Source organism: Aquarana catesbeiana, linkage group LG02 (genome assembly GCF_042186555.1).
Source record: "Aquarana catesbeiana isolate 2022-GZ linkage group LG02, ASM4218655v1, whole genome shotgun sequence".
NCBI classification, from domain to species: domain Eukaryota; kingdom Metazoa; phylum Chordata; class Amphibia; order Anura; family Ranidae; genus Aquarana; species Aquarana catesbeiana.
This window is the reverse complement of record NC_133325.1, coordinates 813,800,061-813,820,551: the sequence shown is the minus strand read 5'-3', so window position 1 is coordinate 813,820,551 and position 20,491 is coordinate 813,800,061. Positions and strand designations below refer to the sequence as shown.

The following is a 20,491-nucleotide window of genomic DNA, read 5'->3' as shown; positions in this document are numbered from 1 at the left end:
TCCTTTATCTAGATGGCAACTCACCTCCTCATAGAAGGTTAATAGATTGGTTTGGCAAGAACGATTCTTCATGAATCCATGCTGATTACTGCTAATGATATAGTTCTTATTACTAAAATCTTGTATATAGTCCCTTATCATCCCCTCCAAGATTTGACATACTATTGATGTTAGGCTAACACGTCTGTAATTCACAGGGATGTTTTTTGGGCCCTTTTTAAATATTGGTGCTACATTGGCTTTTCTCCAATCAGCTGGTACCATTCCAGTCAGTAGACTATCTGTAAAAATTAGGAACAACGGTCTGGCAATCACCTGACTGAGTTCCCTAAATACCCTCGGATGCAAGCCATCTGGTCCCGGTGATTTATTAATGTTAAGTTTCTCAAGTCTATTTTTAATTCCGTCCTCTGTTAACCATGGAGGTGCTTCCTGTGTTGTGTCATGAGGATAAACACTGCAGTTTTGGTTACTGAAGAATAATACAGAAATAGGAGATTTATTGCCCCCAGACAGTGTGACATTTTAGGACCCCTGATGACCCTTTTCACAGGCCGCACTCACAATGTTTTCTGGATAATAAATGTCATAATTTTGTATTCTTACAATGGTGGGCTGGAGATAGTTTGTATTTTCCTCCCCCCATGGGACCCCCCAGCATGTCCTCCCTCACACACATCACACACTCATTGCTCATCTCTTACTCTAAGACTTCTGAATGACTGTGAAGTGAAGTCTCTGCAGCAAGCAAGCTGCCAGTGAGGTCCACACAGCCGGGAACTTTGTCCATATTCAGAGAGATGAGTGGGAAGTACTTTGTCTGTAAAAATAAAACTGGACTGGGAACCATTAAACCATGACTGGTGAGTCTCACTAACTGATAATAATATTCTCTTTTCAGCAGAATGAAGGAACAACCTGAGGAAAAAATCTGAGGGGCCCCATTAGACTGACCCCCCGACTTCAGCATCAAGATGGATAGAATGTCTTCTGCATGAGACGGAGCAGTAGTTGGTTATAAAATTTACAGGGGGGACTATATGGGATGGGGTGTAGGGTACCTCCAGACATAGATGGACAGAGGAGGACAGTGATATAGAGGGGAGGGATGAGGGTGTAGGGTATCTCCAGACATAGATGGATAGATGAGGACAGTGAGATAGAGGGGAGGGATGGGGGTGTAGGGGTCCTCCAGACATAGATGGATAGATAAGGACAGTGAGATAGAGGGGATGGATGGGGGTGTAGGGTGCCTCCAGTCATAGATAAACAGATGAGGACAGTGATATAGAGGGGAGGGATGGGGGTGTAGGGTACCTCCAGACATAGATAAACAGATGAGGACAGTGATATAGAGGGGAGGGATGGGGGTGTAGGGTGCCTCCAGACATAGATGAACAGGTGAGGACAGTGATATAGAGGGGAGGGATGGGGGTGTAGGGGTCCTCCAGACATAGATGGATAGATGATGACAGTGAGATAGAGGGGATGGATGGGGGTGTAGGGTACCTCCAGACACAGATAAACAGATGAGGACAGTGATATAGAGGGGAGGGATGGGGGTGTAGGGTACCTCCAGACATAGATGGACAGATGAGGACAGTAAGATAGAGGGGAGGGATGGGGGTGTAGGGTACCTCCAGACATAGATGGACAGATGAGGACAGTGAGATAGAGGGGAGGGATGGGGGTGTAGGGTATCTCCAGACATAGATGGATAGATGAGGACAGTGATATAGAGGGGAGGGATGGGGGTGTAGGGTGCCTCCAGACATAGATGGACACATGAGGACGGAGAGATAGAGGGGAGGGATGGGGGTGTAGGGTACCTTCAGACATAGATGGACAGATGAGGATGGAGAGATAGAGGGGATGGATGGGGGTGTACGGTGCCTCCAGACATAGATGAGATGAGGACAGTGAGATAGAGGGGAGGGATGGGGGTGTAGGGTGCCTCCACACATAGATGGACAGATGATGACGGTGAGATAGAGGGGAGGGATGGGAGTGTAGGGTACCTCCAGACATAGATATAGATGAGGACAGTGAGATAGAGGGGAGGAATGGGGTGCAGGGGGCCTCCAGACATAGATGGACCGATGAGGACAGTGATATAGAGGGGAGGGATGGGGGTGTAGGGGGCCTCCAGACATGGATGGACAGATGAGGACAGTGATATAGAGGGGAGGGATGGGAGTGTAGGGTGCCTCCAGACATAGATGGACAGATGAGGACAATGAGATAGAGGGGAGGGATGGGGGTGTAGGGTACCTCCAGACATAGATGGATAGATGAGGACAGTGAGATAGAGGGGAGGGATGGGGGTGTAGGGGGCCTCCAGACATGGATGGACAGATGAGGACAGTGATATAGAGGGGAGGGATGGGAGTGTAGGGTGCCTCCAGACATAGATGGACAGATGAGGACAATGAGATAGAGGGGAGGGATGGGGGTGTAGGGTACCTCCAGACATAGATGGATAGATGAGGACAGTGAGATAGAGGGGAGGGATGGGGGTGTAGGGTGCCTCCAGACATAGATGGACAGATGAGGACGGTGAGATAGAGGGGAGGGATGGGGGTGTAGGGGGCCTCCAGACATAGATGGACAGATGAGGACGGTGAGATAGAGGGGGGAGGGATGGGGGTGTAGGGTAAATCCAGACATAGATGGACAGATGATGACAGTGATATAGAGGGGAGGTTATGGGGGTGTAGGGTACCTCCAGACATAAATGGAAAGATGAGGACAGTGAGATAGAGCGGAGGGATGGGGGTGTAGGGTGCCTCCAGACATAGATGGACACATGAGGACGGAGAGATAGAGGGGAGGGATGGGGTGTAGGGTACCTTCAGACATAGATGGACAGATGAGGATGGAGAGATAGAGGGGATGGATGGGGGTGTAGGGTGCCTCCAGACATAGATGAGATGAGGACAGTGAGATACAGGGGAGGGATGGGAGTGTAGGGTGCCTCCAGACATAGATGGATAGATGAGGACAGTGATATAGAGGGGATGGATGGGGGTGTAGGGTGCCTCCAGACATAGATAAACAGATGAGGACAGTGATATAGAGGGGAGGGATGGGGGTGTAGGGTACCTCCAGACATAGATGGATAGATGAGGACAGTGATATAGAGGGGATGGATGGGGGTGTAGGGTGCCTCCAGACATAGATAAACAGATGAGGACAGTGATATAGAGGGGAGGAATGGGGGTGTAGGGGGCCTCCAGACATAGATGCTCAGGTGATGAGAGTGATTTAGAGTGGAAGGATGGGGGTGTAGGGTACCTCCAGATGTAGATGCTCAGGTGATGACAGTGAGATAGAGGGGAGGGATGGGGGTGTAGGGTACCTCCAGACATAGATGGACAGATGAGGACAGTGAGATAGAGGGGAGGGATGGGGGTGTAGGGTTCCTCCAGACATAGATGGACAGATGAGGACAGGGAGATAGAGAGGAGGGATGGGGGTGTAGGGGTCCTCCAGACATAGATGGATAGATGAGGACAGTGAGATGGAGGGGATGGATTGGGGAGTAGGGTGCCTCCAGACATAGATGGACAGATGAAGACAGTGATATAGAGGGGAGGGATGGGGGTGTAGGGTACCTCCAGACATAGATGGACAGATGAGGACAGTGAGATAGAGGGGAGGGATGGGGGTGTAGGGTGCCTCCAGACATAGATGGACAGATGAGGACAGTGAGATAGAGGGGATGGATGGGGGTGTAGGGTGCCTCCAGATATAGATGGACAGATGAGGACAGTGAGATAGAGGGGAGGGATGGGGGTGTAGAGTACCTCCAGACATAGATGGACAGATGAGGACAGTGAGATAGAGGGGAGGGATGGGGGTGTAGGGTACTTCCAGACATGTATTGACAGATCGGGACAGTGAAATAGAAGGAATGGATGGGGTTGTAGGGTACCTCCAGACATAGATGCTCAGGTGATGACAGTGAGATAGAGGGGATGGATAGGGGTGTAGGGGGCCTCCAGTCATAGATGAGATGAGGACAGTGAGATAGAGGGGAGGGATGGGGGTGTAGGGTGCCTCCAGACATAGATGGACAGATGAGGACAGTGAGATAGAGGGGAGGGATGGGGGTGTAGGGGGCCTCCAGTCATAGATGAGATGAGGACAGTGAGATAGAGGGGAGGGATGGGGGTGTAGGGTGCCTCCAGACATAGATGGACAGATGAGGACAGTGAGATAGAGGGGAGGGATGGGGGTGTAGGGTGCCTCCAGACATAGATGGACAGATGAGGACAGTGAGATAGAGGGGAGGGATGGGGGTGTAGTGGGCCTCCAGACATAGATGAGATGAGGACAGTGAGATAGAGGGGAGGGATGGGGGTGTAGGGTGCCTCCAGACATAGATGGATAGATGAGGACAGTGAGATAGAGGGGAGGGATGGGGGTGTAGGGTGCCTCCAGACATAGATGGATAGATGAGGACAGTGAGATAGAGGGGAGGGATGGGGGTGTAGGGTACCTCCAGACATAGATGGACAGATGATGACAGTGATATAGAGGGGAGGGATGGGGGTGTAGGGTGCCTCCAGACATAGATGGACAGATGAGGACAGTGAGATAGAGGGGAGGGATGGGGGTGTAGGGTGCCTCCAGACATAGATGAACAGATGAGGACGGAGAGATAGAGGGGAGGGATGGGGGTGTAGGGTGCCTCCACACATAGATGGACAGATGATGACAGTGAGATAGAGGGGAGGGATGGGGGTGTAGGGTGCCTCCAGACATAGATGGACAGATGAGGACAGTGAGATAGAGGGGAGGGATGGGGGTGTAGGGGGCCTCCAGACATAGATGGACAGATGAGGACGGTGAGATAGAGGGGAGGGATGGGGGTGTAGGGTACCTCCAGACATGGATGGGCAGATGAGGACGGTGAGATAGAGGGGAGGGATGGGGGTGTAGGGTACCTCCAGACATAGATGGACAGATAATGACAGTGATATAGAGGGGAGGTTATGGGGGTGTAGGGTACCTCCAGACATAAATGGAAAGATGAGGACAGTGAGATAGAGCGGAGGGATGGAGGTGTAGGGTGCCTCCAGACATAGATGAACAGATGAGGACGGAGAGATAGAGGGGAGGGATGGGGGTGTAGGGTACCTTCAGACATAGATGGACAGATGAGGATGGAGAGATAGAGGGGATGGATGGGGGTGTAGGGTGCCTCCAGACATAGATGGACAGATGAGGACAGTGAGATAGAGGGGAGGGATGGGGTGTAGGGTGCCTCCAGACATAGATGGACAGATGAGGACAGTGAGATAGAGGGGAGGGATGGGGGTGTAGGGTACCTCCAGACATAGATGGACAGATGAGGACAGTGAGATAGAGGGGATGGATGGGGTGTAGGGTACCTCCAGACATAGATGGACAGATGAGGACAGTGATATAGAGGGGATGGATGGGGGTGTAGGGTACCTCCAGACATAGATGGACAGATGAGGACAGTGAGATAGAGGGGAGGGATGGGGGTGTAGGGTACCTCCAGACATAGATGAACAGATGAGGACGGAGAGACAGAGTGGAGGGATGGGGGTGTAGGGTTCCTCCAGACATAGATGGACAGATGAGGACAGTGAGATTGAGGGGAGGGATGGGGGTGTAGGGTACCTCAAGATATAGATGGACAGATGAGGACAGTGAGATCGAGGGGAGGGATGGGGGGTGTAGGGGGCCTCCAGACATAAATGGACAGATGAGGACAGTGAGATAGAGGGGATGGATGGGGGTGTAGGGTGCCTCCAGACATAGATGGACAGATGAGGACGGAGAGATAGAGGGGATGGATGGGGGTGTAGGGTACCTCAAGATATAGATGGACAGATGAGAACAGTGAGATCGAGGGGAGGGATGGGGGGTGTAGGGGGCCTCCAGACATAAATGGACAGATGAGGACAGTGAGATAGAGGGGATGGATGGGGGTGTAGGGTGCCTCCAGACATAGATGGACAGATGAGGACAGTGAGATAGAGGGGATGGATGGGGGTGTAGGGTGCCTCCAGACATAGATGGACAGATGAGGACAGTGAGATAGAGGGGATGGATGGGGGTGTAGGATACCTCCAGACATAGATGGATAGATGAGGACAGTGACATAGAGGGGAGGGATGGGGGGGTACCTCCAGACATAGATGGACAGATGAGGACAGTGATATAGAGGGGAGGGATGGGGTGTAGGGTACCTCCAGACATAGATGGAGAGATGAGGACAGTGAGATAGAGGGGAGGGATGGGGGTGTAGAGGGCCTCCAGACATAGATGGACAGATGAGGACAGTGATATAGAGGGGAGGGATGGGGGTGTAGGGTACCTCAAGACATAGATGGACAGATGAGGACAGCGAGATAGAGGGGAGGGATGGGGGTGTAGGGTACCTCCAGACATAGATGGACAGATGAGGACAGTGATATAGAGGGGAGGGATGGGGGTGTAGGGTACCTCCAGACATAGATGGACAGATGAGGACAGTGATATAGAGGGGAGGGATGGGGGTGTAGGGTACCTCCATAGATGGACAGATGAAGACAGTGACATAGAGGGGAGGGGTGGGGATGTAGGGTACCTCCAGACATAGATGGACAAATGAGGACGGAGAGATAGAGGGGAGGGATGGGGGTGTAGGGGGCCTCCAGACATAGATGGACAGATGAGGACAGTGATATAGAGGGGAGGGATGGGGGTGTAGGGTACCTCCAGACATAGATGGACAGATGAGGACAGTGATATAGAGGGGAGGGATGGGGGTGTAGGGTACCTCCATAGATGGACAGATGAGGACAGTGAGATAGAGGGGATGGATGGGGTGTAGGGTGCCTCCAGACATAGATGGACAGATGAGGACAGTGATATAGAGGGGAGGGATGGGGGTGTAGGGTGCCTCCAGACATAGATGGACAGATGAGGACAGTGATATAGAGGGGATGGATGGGGGTGTAGGGTACCTCCAGAAATGGATGTACAGATGAGGACAGTGAGATAGAGGGGAGGGATGGGGGTGTAGGGGGCCTCCAGACATAGATGGACAGATGAGGACGGAGAGATAGAGGGGATGGATAGGGGTGTAGGGTACCTCCAGACATAGATGGACAGATGAGGACAGTGAGATAGAGGGGAGGGATGGGGGTGTAGGGTGCCTCCAGACATAGATGGACAGATGAGGACAGTGATATAGAGGGGAGGGATGGGGGTGTAGGGTGCCTCCAGACATAGATGGTCAGATGAGGACAGTGATATAGAGGGGAGGGATGGGGGTGTAGGGTGCCTCCAGACATAGATGGACAGATGAGGACAGTGAGATAGAGGGGAGGGATGGGGGTGTAGGGTACCTCCAGACATAGATGGACAGATGAGGACAGTGAGATAGAGGGGATGGATGGGGTGTAGGGTGCCTCCAGACATAGATGGACAGATGAGGACAGTGATATAGAGGGGATGGATGGGGGTGCAGGGTACCTCCAGACATAGATGGACAGATGAGGACAGTGATATAGAGGGGATGGATGGGGGTGTAGGGTACCTCCAGAAATGGATGTACAGATGAGGACAGTGAGATAGAGGGGAGGGATGGGGTGTAGGGGGCCTCCAGACATAGATGGACAGATGAGGACGGAGAGATAGAGGGGATGGATGGGGGTGTAGGGTACCTCAAGACATAGATGGACAGAGGAGGACAGTGATATAGAGGGGATGGATGGGGGTGTAGGGTACCTCCAGACATAGATGTACAGATGAGGACAGTGAGATAGAGGGGAGGGATTGGGGTGTAGGGTGCCTCCAGACATAGATGGTCAGATGAGGACAGTTAGATGGAGGGGAGGGATGGGGTGTAGGGTGCCTCCAGACATAGATGGAAAGATGAGGACAGTGAAATAGAGGGGAGGGGTGGGGCTGTAGGGTGCATCCAGACATAGATGTTTAGGTGGTGACAGTGAGATAGAGGGGATGGATGGGGGTGTAGGGTTCCTCCAGACATAGATGGAAAGATGAGGACAGTGATATAGAGGGGAGGGATGGGGGTGTAGGGTACCTCCAGACATAGATGGATAGATGAGGACAGTGATATAGAGGGGAGGGATGGGGGTGTAGGGTGCCTCCAGACATAGATGGTCAGATGAGGACAGTGATATAGAGGGGAGGGATGGGGGTGTAGGGTGCCTCCAGACATAGATGGACAGATGAGGACAGTGAGATAGAGGGGAGGGATGGGGGTGTAGGGTACCTCCAGACATAGATGGACAGATGAGGACAGTGAGATAGAGGGGATGGATGGGGTGTAGGGTGCCTCCAGACATAGATAGACAGATGAGGACAGTGGGATAGAGGGGATGGATGGGGTGTAGGGTGCCTCCAGACATAGATAGACAGATGAGGACAGTGATATAGAGGGGATGGATGGGGGTGCAGGGTACCTCCAGACATAGATGGACAGATGAGGACAGTGATATAGAGGGGATGGATGGGGGTGTAGGGTACCTCCAGAAATGGATGTACAGATGAGGACAGTGAGATAGAGGGGAGGGATGGGGGTGTAGGGGGCCTCCAGACATAGATGGACAGATGAGGACGGAGAGATAGAGGGGATTGATGGGGGTGTAGGGTACCTCAAGACATAGATGGACAGAGGAGGACAGTGATATAGAGGGGATGGATGGGGGTGTAGGGTACCTCCAGACATAGATGTACAGATGAGGACAGTGAGATAGAGGGGAGGGATGGGGGTGTAGGGTGCCTCCAGACATAGATGGTCAGATGAGGACAGTTAGATGGAGGGGAGGGATGGGGTGTAGGGTGCCTCCAGACATAGATGGACAGATGAGGACAGTGAAATAGAGGGGAGGGATGGGGCTGTAGGGTGCATCCAGACATAGATGTTTAGGTGGTGACAGTGAGATAGAGGGGATGGATGGGGGTGTAGGGTTCCTCCAGACATAGATGGACAGATGAGGACAGTGAGATAGAGGGGAGGGATGGGGGTGTAGGGTGCCTCCAGACATAGATGGACAGATGAGGACAGTGATATAGAGGGGAGGGATGGGGGTGTAGGGTGCCTCCAGACATAGATGGACAGATGAGGACAGTGATATAGAGGGGAGGGATGGGGGTGTAGGGTGTCTCCAGACATAGATGGACAGAGGAGGACAGTGATATAGAGGGGAGGGATGGGGGTGTAGGGTACCTCCAGACATAGATGGACAGATGAGGACAGTGAGATAGAGGGGAGGGATGGGGGTGTAGGGTACCTCCAGACATAGATGGACAGATAAAGACAATGAGATAGAGGGGAGGGATGGGGGTGTAGGGGGCCTCCAGACATAGATGGATAGATGATGACAGTGATATAGAGGGGCGGGATGGGGGTGTAGGGGGCCTTCAGACATAGATGGATAGATGAGGACAGTGATATAGAGGGGAGGGGTGGGGGTGTAGGGTTCCTCCAGACATGGATGGACAGATGAGGACAGTGATATAGAGGGGAGGGATGGGGGTGTAGGGTACCTCCAGACATAGATGGATAGATGAGGACAGTGATATAGAGGGGAGGGATGGGGGTGTAGGGTGCCTCCAGACATAGATGGACAGATGAGGACAGTGAGATAGAGGGGAGGGATGGGGGTGTAGGGTTCCTCCAGACATGGATGGACAGATGAGGACAGTGATATAGAGGGGAGGGATGGGGGTGTAGGGTACCTCCAGACATAGATGGATAGATGAGGACAGTGATATAGAGGGGAGGGATGGGGGTGTAGGGTGCCTCCAGACATAGATGGACAGATGAGGACAGTGAGATAGAGTGGAGGGGTGGGGGTGTAGGGTACCTCCAGACATAGATGGACAGATGAGGACAGTGAGATAGAGGGGAGGGATGGGGGTGTAGGGGTCCTCCAGACATAGATGGACAGATGAGGACAGTGATATAGAGGGGAGGGATGGGGGTGTAGGGTGCCTCCAGACATAGATGCACATATGAAGACAGTGAGATAGAGGGGGGGATGGGGGTGTAGGGTTCCTCCAGACATAGATGGACAGATGAGGACAGTGATATAGAGGGGAGGGATGGGGGTGTAGGGTACCTCCAGACATAGATGGACAGATGAGGGCAGTGAGATAGAGGGGGGGATGGGGGTGTAGGGTTCCTCCAGACATAGATGGACAGATGATGACAGTGAGATAGAGGGGAGGGATGGGGGTGTAGGGTACCTCCAGACATAGATTGACAGATGAGGATTGAGAGCTAGAGGGCAGGGATGGGGGTGTAGGGTACCTCCAGACATAGATGGACAGATGAGGACAGTGAGATAGAGGGGAGGGATGGGGGTGTAGGGTGTCTCCAGACATAGATGGACAGATGAGGACAGTGATATAGAGGGGAGGGATGGGGGTGTAGGGTACCTCCAGACATAGATGGACAGATGAGGACAGTGAAATAGAGGGGAGGGGTGGGGCTGTAGGGTGCCTCCAGACATAGATGGACAGATGAGGACAGTGATATAGAGGGGAGGGATGGGGGTGTAGGGTGCCTCAAGACATAGATGGACAGATGAGGACAGTGATATAGAGGGGAGGGATGGGGGTGTAGGGTGCCTCCAGACATAGATGGACAGATGAGGACAGTGATATAGAGGGGAGGGATGGGGGTGTAGGGTTCCTCCAGACATAGATGGACAGATGAGGACAGTGATATAGAGGGGAGGGATGGGGGTGTAGGGTACCTCCAGACATAGATGGATAGATGAGGACAGTGATATAGAGGGGAGGGATGGGGGTTTAGGGTGCCTCCAGACATAGATGGACAGATGAGGACAGTGAGATAGAGGGGAGGTATGGGGGTGTAGGGGGCCTCCAGACATGGATAGACAGATGAGGACAGTGAGATAGAGGGGAGGGATGGGGGTGTAGGGTACCTCCAGACATAGATGGACAGATGAGGACAGTGAGATAGAGGGGAGGGATGGGGGTGTAGGGTACCTCCAGACATAGATGGACAGATGAGGACAGTGAGATAGAGGGGAGGGATGGGGGTGTAGGGGGCCTCCAGACATAGATGGACAGATGAGGACAGTGAGATAGAGGGGAGGGATGGGGGTGTAGGGGGCCTCCAGACATAGATGGACAGATGAGGACAGTGAGATAAAGGGGAGGGATGGGGGTGTAGGGTACCTCCAGACATAGATGGATAGATGAGGACAGTGAGATAGAGTGGAGGGAAGGGGGTGTAGGGTACCTCCAGACATAGATGGACAGATGAGGACAGTGAGATAGAGGGGATGGATGGGGGTGTAGGGTACCTCCAGACATGTATTGACAGATCAGGACAGTGAGATAGAGGGGAGGGATGGGGGTGTAGGGTATCTCCAGACATAGATGGACAGATGAGGACAGTGAGATAGAGGGGAGGGATGGGGGTGCAGGGTACCTCCAGACATAGATGGACAGATGAGGACAGTGATATAGAAGGGAGGGATGGGGGTGTAAGTTACCTCCAGACATAGATGGACAGATGAGGACAGTGATATAGAGGGGAGGGATGGGGGTGTAGGGTACCTCCAGACATAGATGGACAGATGAGGACAGTGAGATAGAGGGGAGGGATGGGGTGTAGGGTTCCTCCAGACATAGATGGACAGATGAGGACAGTGAGATAGAAGGGAGGGATGGGGGTGTACGGGGCCTCCAGTCATAGATGAGATGATGACAGTGATATAGAGGGGAGGGATGGGGGTGTAGGGTACCTCCAGACATAGATGGACAGATGAGGGCAGTGAGATAAAGGGGAGGGATGGGGGTTTAGGGTGCCTCCAGACATAAATGGACAGATGAGGATGGAGAGATAGAGGGGAGGGATGGGGGTGTAGGGTACCTCCAGACATAGATGGACAGGTGAGGACAGTGATATAGAGGGGAGGGATGGGGGTGTAGGGTACCTCCAGACATAGATGGACAGATGATGACAGTGAGATAGAGGGGAGGGATGGTGATGTAGGGTACTTCCAGACATAGATGGACAGATGAGGACAGTGATATAGAGGGGAGGGATGGGGGTGTAGGGTTCCTCCAGACATAGATGGACAGATGAGGACGGAGATATAGAGGGGAGGGATGGGGGTGTAGGGTGCCTCCAGACATAGATGGACAGATGGGGACAGTGATATAGAGGGAAGGGATGGGGGTGTAGGGTGCCTCCAGACATAGATGGATAGATGAGGACAGTGAGATAGAGGGGAGGGATGGGGGTGTAGGGTTCCTCCAGACATAGATGGACAGATGAGGACAGTGAGATAGAGGGGAGGGATGGGGGTGTAGGGTGTCTCTAGACATAGATGGACAGATGAGGACAGTGATATAGAGGGGAGGGATGGGGGTGTAGGGTGCCTCCAGACATAGATGGACAGATGAGGACAGTGAGATAGAGAGGAGGGATGGGGGTGTAGGGCGCCTCCAGACATAGATGGACAGATGAGGACAGTGATATAGAGGGGAGGGATGGGGGTGTAGGGTGCCTCCAGACATAAACGGACAGATGAGGACGGAGAGATAGAGGGGAGGGATGGGGGTGTAGTGTACCTCCAGACATTCTTTGGTCATCCGCCACAGTTGTTTTGGTGTTGCTGAGCTCACCGGTGCGTTCTTTCTTTTTAAGGATGTTCCAAACAGTTGATTTGGCCACACCTAATGTTTTTGCTATCCCTCTGATGGGTTTGTTTTGTTTTTTTAGCCTAATGATGGCTTGCTTCACTGATAGTGACAGCTCTTTGGATCTCATATTGAGAGTTGACAGTAACAGATTCCAAATGCAAATAGCACACTTGAAATGAACTCTGGACCTTTTGTCTGCTCCTTGTAAATGGGATAATGAGGGAATAACATACACCTGGCCATGGAACAGCTGAGCAGCCAATTGTCCCATAACTTTTGGTCGCTTAAACAGTGGGAAGCTCATATACAAACTGTTGTATTTCCTACACCATTCACCTGATTTGGATGTAAATACCCTGAAATTAAAGCTGAAAGTCTGCAGTTAAACACATCTTGTTTGTTTCATTTCAAATCCATTGTGGTGGTGTATAAAGCCAAAAGATTAGAATTGTGTTGATGTCCCAATATTTATGGAGCTGGCTGTATTTGATACGGACCTCGCGGGCGCTTTGGGGGGCAAGCCAGGATATCCAGCTTCAAGCACCGTCAGGGTTTGTTCTTTAAGTCCGTCCTCAGGCCCAACTGAGGCAACATAGTTCACTGAATTTCTCCTTAAATAGTTGTGGAGAATGCAGCATGCAAGGATTATATGGTTACGTTTATATTCCGCCATGTTGATTGGCGTAAAGAATAGGCGGAACCGGCTGGCCATTATCCCAAAAGCATTGTTCACCACTGTTTTTTTTTTTTTTTTTAAATCTTTATTTAAATTATTTATATCCATACAAAAGAAAACAAAAACAGAAATAGCATTCACATCTTTTCCTCTACAATAATACTTTCCCTTGTATCCCATAAACCCCCCCCCCATCCAACACCCCCCCGAACCCCCCCCCCGCAGACTCTATCCAACCAGGTACTTTTGCCCTCCTATCCCCTTGGTGTCAACATTAGCTCTGCCTCTTCTCCACATATCTCACAGATTCCTTAAAAGCCACCCAACTTGCCCATCTACCTCCCCCAGTCTCATACTCCACATTTGACGGGTCTCTCTCCCTTTTCTCTAAGTTATATGTTTCCTGCACTCTTAGGAACCAATCCTTGATCTTGGGGCCTTCTACCTTTTGCCATTTTTTAGGGATTTCGCTTTTTGCTGCATTCAACAGCACAGGGGTAATGGACCCATTATATTCTCGGTTTCCACCCTCTGAACTGTGAAACAAGCATATCCATGGGTCATACGGGTTGCCCACCACTGTTCTGGCTCTGTCCAGCCGGTAGTTAAAAACCCTCTGCTCAGGGGTGAGGGTCCTCATTGGGAACAGCCGCATCAGGTGTCCACCCAGCCCAAACACTTCATCAGCGACAAAGACAAACAGGAGTCCTTCCATGTTCTCTTCAGCAGGTGGCAATCCCAAGCCACCATTCTGGAGCCGTGTGTAGAACTCTGTCTGGGCAATGACTCCTCCATCCAACATCCGGCCATTCTTCGCCACGTCCACATACAGAAACTCATATGTCGCCGACACCACCGCGGTTGACTTAGCGGTTGGGGGGAGGGAGGGTTCCAAATGATTTTGGGACCCAAAAATAAAGCCACTGGCACGCTGCATGAATTTAAGGACACAAATAACATTTGTACACATTTCAGGGGGTGTTTAAGGTAAAGCACTACAATGGAGCTGACAAAATCCATTGTTAAGTGACTAGGCTAGGTGTGTATGGGCCCAGGATAGCATGCTGGGGAGGTTAGTGAAGGCAAATATGCATGAAGGACAAAAAAGGAACTTTAAAAACTTCATGCATGCATGAGAACAAAGGGGACATCCACAGCATATTACAATCATGGAAATTAGGGAATGATGAAAGAAATACATTAGCAAACATTAAATACATATAATGTGATGTTAAAGGATAAAACTTACCTTAATATAGTCCTTCTGCAGGACCTGGATGATGGCAGAACAGGTCTCTGGGATAATGATCCCCAGAGCCTGGGGAGAGATGCCTGTCGAGAACTTGATGTCCTGCAGACTTCTCCCCATCGCCAAGTACCTTAACGTGACAACTAGCCTCTGCTCCGGAGTGATGGCTTGCCTCATGCAGGTGTCCTGCTTGGTAATATAAGGGGACAGCAAAGCCAACAAACAGTGAAAAACGGGGTCCGTCATCCGGAGATAATTTCTGAAATCATCAGGATTATTCTCACGGATCTCCCGCAACAAAGGCATATGACAGAACTGGTCATGCTGGAGCAATCAAATTTTGGTCCATAAACTCCTCCCCGCCCTGTTCATGGACTGGGCTTGGGTCAAAGTAAGAACCCCAACACCAAGCCCCTGCACAGCACGAACTCTACGATGAGTACGTACCCGCAACATGGCTTCAAAATGGTCGGTTGGTCAAAATGAACTAACAGAAAGCACTGAACAACAGAAAGGCCTGAGAAGAGCGAGCTGAAAATCAGAAACGAGCGGACAAGAGCGCACTGAAAGAACAGATACGAATTGACTACACGCACTGAAAAACAGATACAAACCCACAAGCACAAACTGAAGAACAGTAACAATTGGAAAAGCACAAGGCTGAAAAGCGTGAATCGTCTCTCACCAAACTTCTACTAAACCGAGATTATCAGAAGAAGCGCAAAGGGTTGCGCACTGGCTATTGAACCTCCCTTTTCTAGTGCCGTCATACGTGTTGTACGTCACCGCGTTCTTGACGTTCGGCAGCTCCGACAAGATTTGTGTGACCGTGTGTATGCAAGACAACTTTGAGCCAACATCCGTCAGAAAAAAAACATGGATTTTGTTGTCGGAATGTGTGATTGTGTGTACACGGCATAACCTTCCCGGCTCCCAAACCAAAACACATGAGAGCTTTGTTCATGAAACCAAAACTGCAAAGCAAGGTGGTCTTGTTAAGGTCCCACCACTAACAAACCAGATGGAGTTGAAGGAAGTCCATAGCAATGTGCGTCCATCCGTGTCCGCACAGGGCATGATGCGTTGATCGACCCAAATTCTAGATAGAGTGTTCCAGGGTGGTGAAAAATTTCAAACAAGATGGGAAATGAACAAGAAGGGGGACTTGGATGTGGAGGTAATAGTCATCCAGGGTCAAGGACTTCAAGGCAATATATGGCCCAGCTTCTCGTGGAGAGGAGTGAGAAGGAGGACAGGAGGGCATTGTGGTGCTCCCCTCTCCCCTGGCAACATAAGCAAAATGGGGGATTTCAAACAGGGGGTAGAGAGATCCATTTGTACGGTTTTCACATTCAGCGAGGAGGAGACCTCTGGTGCTGGTTTCGCGGATCCGGAGGCCCTAGGGCAGTAATGGCGAACCTTTTTGAGCCCAAGTGCCCAAACAGCGACACAAAACCAATTTACTTAGTTCAAAGTGCCAACATGGAATTAAACCTACCAGCGTCTCTGTACAGAGGATGGGACTGATCATTCCTCTGAATGAGCCCTAAGGGACCAAAAACTTATGATTCTGCCCAGAAAAAACCTTTTGTGCTTTTTCAAAGGAGTGCATTACGGAATACAGGGCCCTTCCCAAAGCAGTGTCCTCTGCCCCTTCAAATCCCCCCACATACATATCCTACCTGTGTATGAACAGCCAAAGTCCTCCACATTGCCATGCTTCAGTGCCCGAGCCCCTGTACAGGAAGCCGCTCTCCTTTTGGCTCTCCAAGTCCAGGAAGGGAGGATCATTCTTCTCTTCCTTGGTATTTAGAGGCATCGCGCGCTGCTTACAGAAGACACTCCATGTCCTTTCCATTGGGCTGCCCTCAGTGCATGCAGGGAGGGCTTTACTTACATCTGCTGCTCCACTGCCTGATCGCACTCATGATAGGAAAGGAGCCAGCTACTTCGCGCCTGCACGCCAGTGCAAGTGACTGCATTGCTGGAGAATTCCCTCCCCTATCCTGGCGGCGCGCTACGTGCCCACAGAGAGGGCTCAGCATGCCAGCTGTAGCACGGGTGCCATAGGTTTGCCATCACTGCCCTAGGGTATCCACCCAGTGCACTGCATAAACGGCCTTTCAGCAGCTCTGAAGTGCAGTAGAGGATGGGTTAAGGGTTTAGGATGTTAGGATAGGACTGCTGTTAAAGGTATGGGGTTGAGGGTTTGGTGTAAATTTTGGGTTAGGGCCTAGAGGGAAGGAAAGATTAGGGTACACATTATGGTTTTTGGGTGAGCGATAGAGGGGGATAAGGATAAAGTTATTGTGTAACATTGTATGTTTGATATCATAAGAAGTGTCCTACCATTTACAACCACCAGGGGCATCAGAGTAGCGGTACATTGTGTATTTGATATCATAAAAGGTGTCCTACCAGTTATAACCACCAGGGGCATCAGAGTACCGGTGATATCTTATGTGTGATAAGATAGGAGGTGTCCTACCAAGTCAAACCACCAGGGGCATCAGAGTATCCATGCGTATACTACTGCGCATGCTTGGGCTGCCATTTTGCAGGGTTGATAGTTGCAGTGTTTTTCGAGAAAATGACAGCTGCAGCAGACAGGTTTTGGGCTATTTGTTCCAACATGCGTTCCAACATGCGTTCCATGGCGCAATATGCCTTCCACGCACTTTTCAACTTCACTACCAACAGAGCCCATCAGATTGTTCTACAACAGAGGCAGCGGACACCTTACTACAACCAGCTATGTCTTGAATTTCAGAGTACTTTTAGCAATAAAATTAGTGTATATATATATAAATAAATATAGTTTATTGACATGTGTGATGTTGTTTGGATGTTACATTTTGAAAGCCTAAAGGTTTAGCACTGAGCAGTGCGGGGTGTACCAACATGGCCTCCGCCACCTTCCTACTGCTGGGTGTACCAACATGGCCTCCGCCACCTTCCTACTGCTGGGTGTACCAACATGGCCTCTGCCACCTTCCTACTGCTGGGTGTACCAACATGACCTCCGCCACCTTCCTACTGCTGGGTGTACCAACATGGCCTCCGCCACCTTCCTACTGCTGGGTGTACCAACATGGCCTCTGCCACCTTCCTACTGCTGGGTGTACCAACATGACCTCCGCCACCTTCCTACTGCTGGGTGTACCAACATGGCCTCCGCCACCTTCCTACTGCTGGGTGTACCAACATGGCCTCCGCTACCTTCCTACTGCTAGGTGTACCAACATGGCCTCCGCCACCTTCCTACTGCTGGGTGTACCAACATGGCCTCCTCCACCTTCCTGCTGCTGGGTGTACCAACATGGTCTCTGCCACCTTCCTACTGCTGGGTGTACCAACATGGCCTCCGCCACCTTCCTACTGCTGGGTGTACCAACATGGCCTCCACCACCTTCCTGCTGCTGGGTGTACCAACATGGCCTCCGCCACCTTCCTACTACTGGATGTACCAACATGGCCTCCTCCACCTTCCTGCTGCTGGGTGTACCAACATGGTCTCTGCCACCTTCCTACTGCTGGGTGTACCAACATGGCCTCCGCCACCTTCCTACTGCTGGGTGTACCAACATGGCCTCCTCCACCTTCCTGCTGCTGGGTGTACCAACATGGTCTCTGCCACCTTCCTACTGCTGGGTGTACCAACATGGCCTCCGCCACCTTCCTACTGCTGGGTGTACCAACATGGCCTCCTCCACCTTCCTGCTGCTGGGTGTACCAACATGGTCTCTGCAACCTTCCTACTGCTGGGTGTACCAACATGGCCTCCGCCACCTTCCTACTGCTGGGTGTACTAACATGGCCTCCGCCACCTTCCTGCTGCTGGGTGTACCAACATGGCCTCCGCCACCTTCCTACTACTGGATGTACCAACATGGCCTCCTCCACCTTCCTGCTGCTGGGTGTACCAACATGGTCTCTGCCACCTTCCTACTGCTGGGTGTACCAACATGGCCTCCGCCACCTTCCTACTGCTGGGTGTACCAACATGGCCTCCTCCACCTTCCTGCTGCTGGGTGTACCAACATGGTCTCTGCCACCTTCCTACTGCTGGGTGTACCAACATGGCCTCCGCCACCTTCCTACTGCTGGGTGTACCAACATGGCCTCAGCCACCTTCCTGCTGCTGGGTGTACCAACATGGCCTCCGCCACCTTCCTACTACTGGGTGTACCAACATGGCCTCCGCCACCTTCCTACTGCTGGGTGTACCAACATGGCCTCCGCCACCTTCCTACTGCTGGGTGTACCAACATGGCCTCCGCCACCTTCCTACTGCTGGGTGTACCAACATGGCCTCCTCCACCTTCCTGCTGCTGGGTGTACCAACATGGTCTCGGCTACCTTCCTACTGCTGGGTGTACCAACATGGCCTCTGCCACCTTCCTACTGCTGGGTGTACCAACATGGTCTCTGCCACCTTCCTACTGCTGGGTGTACCAACATGGCCTCCGCCACCTTCCTACTGCTGGGTGTACCAACATGGCCTCTGCCACCTTCCTACTACTGGGTGTACCAACATGGCCTCCTCCACCTTCCTGCTGCTGGGTGTACCAACATGGCCTCTGCCACCTTCCTACTGCTGGTGTCCATCTGCTTGCACAATGTAACATCAAAACAGCATCACAAATATCACTATATTTCTTTATATATGCTCATTTTATTGATAAAATTACTCTGAACGTCAAGACGTAGCTGGGTGTAGTAAGATGTCCGCTGCCGCTGTTCTATCAGATTACCATTACCCATCAGATCATGAAGTGTTTGGAAGGCATAGTGCCGTGGAAGGCATAGTGCCCTGGAACGCATGTTGGAACGCATAGCGCATGCGCAATAAGTATTTTTTGGTTGGAACGTCACTTCCGTTACACAATCTGATGGGTAGCGGTAATCTGATAGAACAGCTGCGCCCTATGCTGAGCGCACTTTCCATACAATTCTGTTCTGGTGAAAGTCGTCCATAATATTCATTCATATCCGAAACTCACATTAGCAAAGAAATGACAGAGGTGTCCTAAGAGCGAGGTCCGTGTACGGTACTAACCCTAAGGCGGTATTTCTCACCGATCCTCACAGATACACGCCATATTATTGATGACCACGACATATTTGTCTAATTAATGTCAGCTGTATAAAGAATTAGTGTCCTCCGTATTCTTCTTGAAGACCCAAGCATATTTTTCATATGTAAAATGGCGGCGTGCAGAGCATGCGCCGTTTGTGATCCAGGACCTATTCTGCCATCTCATGGCTGATGCTGGTACTGCTCACACTTATTTTTTCAATATAAAAGATTGCAGCTACTCTGCTGCCCCCCCCGTGGATGGATGTGGTATTAGTTTGTATTTCTATACACAATTCTATGGCCTTGGTGCCCAACCTGCGTCCCAAGAGCCACATGCGACCCTCTGGCACCTTTTCCTGCCTTCTCTTACAGATCCCAATAGTCATTCATTTGAAAAGAAGATATTATGTCCCTGATTTCTGGCAGTCTCAAATTGCATATCCCCGGTCTCTATCTCCTGTTCTCAAGTCTTCATCCACTCCTGTCACATGTCCGCAGTTTCTGTCTCCTCCAATAACTTTGAAGCCTCTGACAGTCTTTGGTCATACACTGAATATACTGTATGGCCCTTTGGAATGGTCAGGGGCCACAGCTGAGGCCCATCTATATTTCATAAGATGACAACCACAGCTCTATGATATCACTCTGCTGCCATCCTGTGGCCGAACCTGTTATGATTTCCAGTCATTTCCCAAAGCTGAATATTATTGTTATCACAGGACACTTTATGCCGGGAATTCGTAGTAGAATGTAGAATTTGTCTTTGATGGAGTCCCAACAGTTCCAACCACCAGGGGCATAAGAGTACCGG

The 20,491-nt window shown here is 51.2% G+C and overlaps 1 protein-coding gene across 1 annotated transcript in view; it reads right to left on the bottom strand.

Annotated features, from left to right (window-relative positions):
- LOC141129552 (myoferlin-like) overlaps positions 1–20,491 on the bottom strand; it is a 644,669-nt gene that overhangs the window by 606,444 nt on the left and 17,734 nt on the right. The gene's annotated exons all lie outside the window — the stretch shown is intronic.